A 7,302-nucleotide genomic window follows, 5' to 3' on the forward strand; every position below is an offset into this window, starting at 1 on the left:
TCCCTAGGAATCGTTGTGTTAGATTTGGGATCTTAACAACGTGGTATTAGAGCGGGAACACAATGAGTGATGTTTTGTCCCGAGAAAAATGGCTTGCCATACTCGACCTATTGGGAGAAATACACACAGGGGTTTCAACATTGTGGAATGAAATGTATGAGTCTTCTAGTATAATGTCTGAGCCATTTCTAGAAATCGAGAAGCATCACGTTAAGGCCTCAGAGGGGAAGGTCACCACTCTAGAAGATTAACAATTGCTGCCCATTGTTTGACCTCAAATCGCATCAAAACTGCCAAATTTGGGTTCAACCTCAAATCTCCCCTATTCACGAAAACCTAACCTTCTTTCAGAAATTGAGATTGGAAATTTTTTAGCAGAGGAACCCCATGCTAAATTTTGGCTATGACTTGCTGCTACTCACCGAAACAGGCCAGGCTCTCCTTCGTCATGAGGCATAAAAATCTTCTCCCAGTAGTTTTGATTGTTCATCATTAGCAGTTTATACGAACAGGAAGGTAAAACAAATCTAGAGATTTTCATTTCGAAGTGGAAATTTTTACCGTGGCGGAAGGAGAATCCGAAGCGAGCTTGAGTGAAAGAGCAAAGACGAAGAGCTTCGGGACTCAGGACTTTCCTTGGGGTTGATTGATTCTGTGACCCAGAGAGACCATAATGTCCTCGATGCCATCACACCCAATTTTTTCAGAAAATACAAGCTCGGCAGGCTCATTGGCCAGGGACCCTTCGCCAAGGTTTATTACGCCAAGTCTGTCATTGATGGCACGACGTTCCCTATCAAGGTCATCGGCAAGAAGATCTTGGATGAGATCACCATGGTTCCAAGAATCCTCTGTGAGGTCTCCATCATTCAGGACTAGGACTTCAACTCTACTTTCCAAAATAATTAGAGATTGAAGTTCGAGAGCCCTATTAGCTTTAGGGGTACCTCATATTGTGACTTATATGAAGCAATAGCGAAGATCCTTCCCAAACTTCTCGAACAGCCGACGGTTTCTCTTATTCCGGCTAACTGCAGAGCGGATAAAAAATTGGAGAAAAGGAAATGGCGACCACAATGGGAGAAATGGCATCGACAGCAGGATTTGAAATCAGGAACAGAGAATTCCAAAAAATTGCATATTGCATTTGGGTTTATGGCAGCGAATGTTTTCTCAAAGGTACAAGCTGTTTCAGTTATTGGCTATTTGTGGGTCTTTGGATCAGAATGTTGAGCACCTAGCCGTTGCTACCCAAAAGACTGGCATGTTATGAGCTGAAGGCATAAGTACTTAACCCACGACCATAACATCACACCTACCTTCATGAGCCAATGACCACGGCGGTCACACTCTAGCGACGACCCACTCTAGCGACGGCCCACTCTAGTTTTTGCTAGGTCGCCCCCTCCACTTAGGACTCACGCCGCGGGGATTCAAACTCGCGACGTAGCGCATGCTCTGATACCTAATGTTGAGCACCTAACCAATACTACCCAAAAGACTGGCCTGCTAAGAGCGGAAGGCAAAGGTACTTAACCCAAGACCATAACACAGGACTCCTGGGAGGCTTTCTATTTCAATTTTTTTTTTTTTTTTTGACAATACAAGCTTCTCAAGAGACTGGGTTTTAGTGATGGAGAATATCCTTGGTTTTTCTCTATACCGAGGTCTATATGAGTTTGCACAGCATGCCTTTATTGGAAATTCTGTTGGAATTTTTGAAATGCGTTGGAGGGATCTGAATGACATTAATAATGGGATCAAAGAAGTTTTAACTATTATTTTTAATGAAATGTCTGAAAGAAATGTGGGTTCTTGGATTAGGAGGATTACAGGGTATGCTCAAAAGGGGCAAAGAGGCTTATGGCCAGTTGAAGGTGTTAACCTAGATGGGGTTGATGTTGTTTCAGTCCTCTCAGCTTGTGCTCAATTAAAGGTGTACATACAAGTTAATTGTTTCAAAGAGGCTACTGCTGTCAGCATTTTTGTCAACTTTATCCTTGCTGCCTTGTATGGCATTGCAGTGGCAGCTCTTGGAATGCTGGACCACCATTGTTACTGGTGTGGCCATTGATGCATATGGTCCCATTAGTGACAATGCTGGAGGTATTGCTGAGATGGCTGGCATGAGTCATAGGATATGCGAAATAACTATTGCCCTTGAGGCCGTTGGAACCACTACTGCTGCTATTGGAAGAGGGTTTTGTTATGCATGAGATAACATTATTATTTTAGTTGTTTTATTTAATTTACTTTATTTTATTTCAGTTTTAGGCCATAGGGGTATTTTTGGAATTATTTATTAATAGGGATATTTTTGAAATATTTTATTCATAGGGATATTTCTGTAATATTTGATTAAACCTTAACAGGGTGAACCCTATTTAAGGGGTAAGAGTAATGAGAAAAGGGAGGATTGAAGTATTAAGAATTAGGTTAAATCTAGCATAGAGAGGCTTAAAGTTCTCCTCAACGAGCTCTAGGGTTTTCAAGCTTCCCTTAGGCTTGATCTTTCGTTTTCATCTTCCCCATATCTTCCTACTACCCCTACAGTAATGCCTGGAAGACCCGTAACCCGTGGCAGACCACAGATCCTCCCAAAGAATCCTTGTGTCAGATCCGGGACCGTAACAATTGGTATCAGAGCGGGAACACAATTGGTTATTCTATATCCCAAGAAAGATGGATTGCTATGGGTAAGGAATTGGAGGAAATACGAGCGCGGTTAGATGCTTCAATTGAACGTTCGGCAAGGGAGGCTCCCACAAAAAAGGTCATACGACCTGAAATCTCTGATTACGGCATATGCATAGAAGAGGCAGCTGCTGCCTTGGACGAGCAGAAAGGCCAAGGGCCGGGAACTCCAACGACGACGACATCGGAATCTGGGGATTCCGAAACACCAAAAACGGCTGCACTGGAAATTTCGACGGCACTCGAAATCTTCGAGCAAGTGCAAAACTTCTGAAATGCCTCCAAGGGCTACGATTTGCCTCCAAGATGTGCGATTCGCCGCCGGAGTAGTAGGTGACTCAGTCGCGTCCCTCGGGTCCATCGACAAACTACCCGAGAGCCCTCTGTCTCGGAAAAATTCCAAGCAGCGACACCTCAGCGGGCTTCTCGTCGCCACCGGCAAAGCAGGATAGTTCGTCGGTGCCGTAAGCAACTTTTCCGCAAGGGATATCAGTTCCGGGGGGCTGAGCAACGACGATTCACAAGTTTCCGAGACCCCTCTGTCTCGAAAACTATCCAGGAGGCGAAGCCCCAATGGGCTGCTATTCGCCACCGAAAAATCAGGCGATTCCGTCGGTGCCAGGAGAGAGGAAGGAGACGCCCATCGCCGGACTTTGTCGGTGCCGTGAGGAACGGAACCGCCGGCCGTAGAGTTCGGGAGCTGCCGAAGGAAGAAGACGACTCCCGATTAAATTTTCCTAACTTAGGAAAATTTAATCGGCCTGGTCCGCTAAGTCACATGCCGGACCGGGTTCCTGAACCGAGTCAACCCAGGTTAACTCGGACTGGCCCACCCCCCAAAAAAAAAAAAAAAAAAAAAGGGCAAACAGAGGGAGCGTCATAGCTATTGCGGAAGCTACTTCAGCACCTGTGAAGACGTCGACATACAGACACTACTTCCGAGCTTGAGGACAAGCTCGTCTTCCAAGGGGCGTGTAATGTTATGCACGCAATAACATTATTATTTTAGTTGTTTTATTTAATTTAATTATTTTATTTCAGTTTTAGGCCATAGGGGTATTTTTTAAATTATTTATTAATAGGGATATTTTTGGAATATTTTATTCATGGGGATATTTCTATAATATTTGATTAAACCCTAACAGGGTGAACCCTATTTAAGGGGTAAGAGTAATGAGAAAATGGAGGATTGAAGTATTAAGAATTAGGTTAAATCTAGCGTAGAGAGGCTTAGAGTTCTCCTCAACGAGTTCTAGGGTTTTCAAGCTTCCCTTAGGCTTGATCTTTCATTTTCATCTTCCCCATGTCTTCCTACTACCCCTACGGTAATGCCTGGAAGACCCGTAACTCATGGCAAACCCCAGATCCTCCCAAAGAATCCTTGTGTCAGATCCAGGACCGTAACAAAACCCGTAGGTTCGTTAAGGAGAAAGCATACCCCCGAGCTCATATAGGAGAACTCAAAACCCTCTGTTTAATCTAAATTCAGACTTGTCTCTTTTCCATTCCTTACACCCTAAACAGGGATCACGTCAATAAGGTTCAAGAGAAAATTATAGATTGCCCCTCCGTGGAATTTAAAGTAAATAAACTTAATGACTAAGTAATTGACTTAACTTATTGACTAAGTAACTTAACATGTAAGTAACTTAATAACTAAGAAACTGACTCAGCCAAAGTAATTGACTCAGCCATGATATCTCTGCATGATTCGGCCTGCTATTGAGTTCATAACATTACACCCCTCCTAGAGAAAGAGCTTGTCCTCAAGCTTGAAGATCGGGATGCTTGCCAAAATGTTGTCAAAGCTCCCCAAGTAGCATCTATGGCATCCGCGTCAACCCACAGGATGACATAAGTGGTGTAAGCGCTGCAATGTAACACCCCAGACAGAGAGATTGTGGTATTTGAAACCCTCCACTAGCTCCCCCAGTTGGCAAAAAGTTTCCTCTGAAAATTAACAATTTTTTTTTATCCAAGTACTATACTGTGGTAGAAGCACCAATAGTATTCAACATATATTCTCCACCTCGGAGTGCATTTTTTGCTCCTTTCCTTTCTTCTTCAGCCTCATTTTCACGTTCTTTCCAACTCTCATATGCATGGTTTTCTGTTTGTAGCTCATGCCTGCAGATCGAGCACGAATTATACTCATCCAGCCATTGGAAATAAATTCTTGCAAGGCAACTCCAGCATCTTGTCATCTATAACCAAGTTCTCCCTGCAAAGTGCACATTCTGTCTCTCTCCCTAGCATCACCCAGATTTCAGGTGTGACTGTGATGACTGGAAGCCTTGCAACCATCTCTTTTGAGGTTGGAGGTGGCTTCTTTGGTCTAGCACCAATTTCCTGTAGTGAAGCTTCAATGACAAAATGAATGTCCTGCAAACCACTGATTTCTTGCATAGTTTTTACCAACTCTTCCAACATTGCAGAAGTAGCATCGGGACCAAAATCATTTGTTCTATTACTCTCCCCATGGGATTGAGAAGACTCAACAGCACTAACCTGCTCCTGTGTGGTAGCAAGAGTTGTAAGTAAATTATGTGCCACGAGCCATCCAGGTGGCCAGGGCTCAAGTCCAACTGTTAAATGTCCTTCAAACAGAAATATATAATCTCTGTGCAGAGTATTTGGTGTGGAGTCTGAGGCCTGGTGTCCATTCTCTGCCTCATCTAAATGTTCAAGAGCCCTAGCAATGCATGCTCCCAGGTGCTCCTTTTGTGAAGACTCAGCAACAATGCGTTCTGCATCTTCAAAAAGCCTCAAACCTGCATGCCAGAATCCCATTGGTGTACATCTAGTCTGCAAGATCGTTGCTGCCCGAAAAATTACAGAATATATGAATTTATGAAGTTACGGAGAAGTAGAAGAATAGGTTTCAAGAAGAATGGATTGGATCAAAGACATGGCTTCTTCAAAAGTCTGTTTCTTCCCTAGCTGTTTCTGCAGCTCTTGCAATTTCTGTTGCACAGAATCTTCGGACGCCATTAGTTTTAGCTCACTTCTCCTTCTTTCGTGTAGCTTCTCTAGTGTCTTAGAAAGGGAAGTGAAATTCCAGAGAATAAGAAATGCATTTCCCGCACTCTTCATGGTCACAGCGGAGAACCAGTATGGAAGCATTGCACCCACAATCAACCCAGTGAAGACTTAAGGTGTCAAAACATCCACTGTGGAAATTTTAGCACGGCTCACAAAGGCACCAAAGAGAGCCAAAGACACCAAGGCGGCTGAACCAATGGCAAACCTGTTACGGTCCCGGATCTGACACAAGGATTCTTTGGGAGGATCTGGGGTCTGCCACGGGTTACAGGTCTTCTAGGCATTACCGTAGGGGTAGTAGGAAGATATGGGGAAGATGAAAACGAAAGTTCAAGCCTAAGGGAAGCTTGAAAACCCTAGAGCTCGTTGAGGAGAACTCTAAGCCTCTCTACGCTAGATTTAACCTAATTCTTAATACTTCAATCCTTCCTTTTCTCATTACTCTTACCCCTTAAATAGGGTTCACCCTGTTAGGGTTTAATCAAATATTACAGAAATATCCCTATGAATAAAATATTCCAACAATATCCCTATTAATAAATAATTCCAAAATAACCCTATGGCCTAAAACTGAAATAAAATAAAGTAAATTAAATAAAACAACTAAAATAATAATGTTATTGCGTGCATAACAGGTTTTCAAGCTTCTTTTTGGCTTGATATTCTTTCCTTCTCTATGAATCGTTGTGTTAGATCCGGGATCGTAACAGCTTCCCCCTGCAAGAATGGTATCCCAAACATCATTAAAGATCAATTTTCCATTACTTGCATAGGGTCTGACCACAACCCTCACAAGTTCCCAACAATTTGGCAGAGATGCCAAAAGATTTAATGCATGAACCTTATCATCAAATTTAATTTGAACGGAGGTCAATTGATTGACAATCATGCTAAACTCTTTTAAATGTTATGCTACTAATTTTTTTCTATCAAATTTAAATTGAAGAATTTTTTTCGTTAGATGTACCTTATTATTTGTGGAAGGCTGCTCATACATTTTGGACATAATCTTCATCATCCCCTCTGTGGTTTTCTCCGATGCCATGTTTAGAGCAATGTTCTTTGACAATTTTAATGGGACTACTCCCAACACTTGTCTATTGAGGAGATTCCATCGATCATCCTTCATACCGTCTGGTTGCATATCCAGAAGTGGTGCGTGTAGCTTTTTACTATAAAAATAATCTTTGATCTGCATCCTCCAGAATACAATCCATACCATCGAACTTGTTGATTCCAAGTGTCAATCCTTCTCCGCCAGCCATTTCTTTCAATCACAAACCAAACCTCTAATACCACTTGTTAGGAATTAGATGCACTAATTCCAAACTAACGAGAGCAATAATAATAAACACGGAAAAAATAAAAGCAAGCAATGAAAATTAAAAACAAGATTTATACAGGTTCTTCTAGAGGTGAGACTACGTCTTGTCTTCCGCCGCTACAGTAATCAACTATGAAGATGAAATAGTTTACAAAGAGAAACCACACACACTTACATGTGCTTTTCTCTAACCTCTCAAGCTACAATTCCAGATGCTCCTCAAGATGATGATACTCATCAAA

At 42.4% G+C, this 7,302-nt stretch overlaps 1 pseudogene; it reads right to left on the reverse strand.

Annotated features, from left to right (window-relative positions):
- Positions 1 to 4,422: 4,422 nt before the first annotated feature.
- On the reverse strand, positions 4,423 to 5,685 carry LOC137963168 (E3 ubiquitin-protein ligase AIP2-like; annotated as a pseudogene).
- Positions 5,686 to 7,302: the final 1,617 nt, after the last annotated feature.

The sequence above is a fragment of the Aristolochia californica genome, unplaced genomic scaffold (assembly GCF_029961685.1).
Source record: "Aristolochia californica isolate CCGP_79_NKW_82.1479 unplaced genomic scaffold, dmAriCali1.0.hap1 SCAF_4, whole genome shotgun sequence".
Taxonomy (NCBI): Eukaryota; Viridiplantae; Streptophyta; class Magnoliopsida; order Piperales; family Aristolochiaceae; genus Aristolochia; species Aristolochia californica.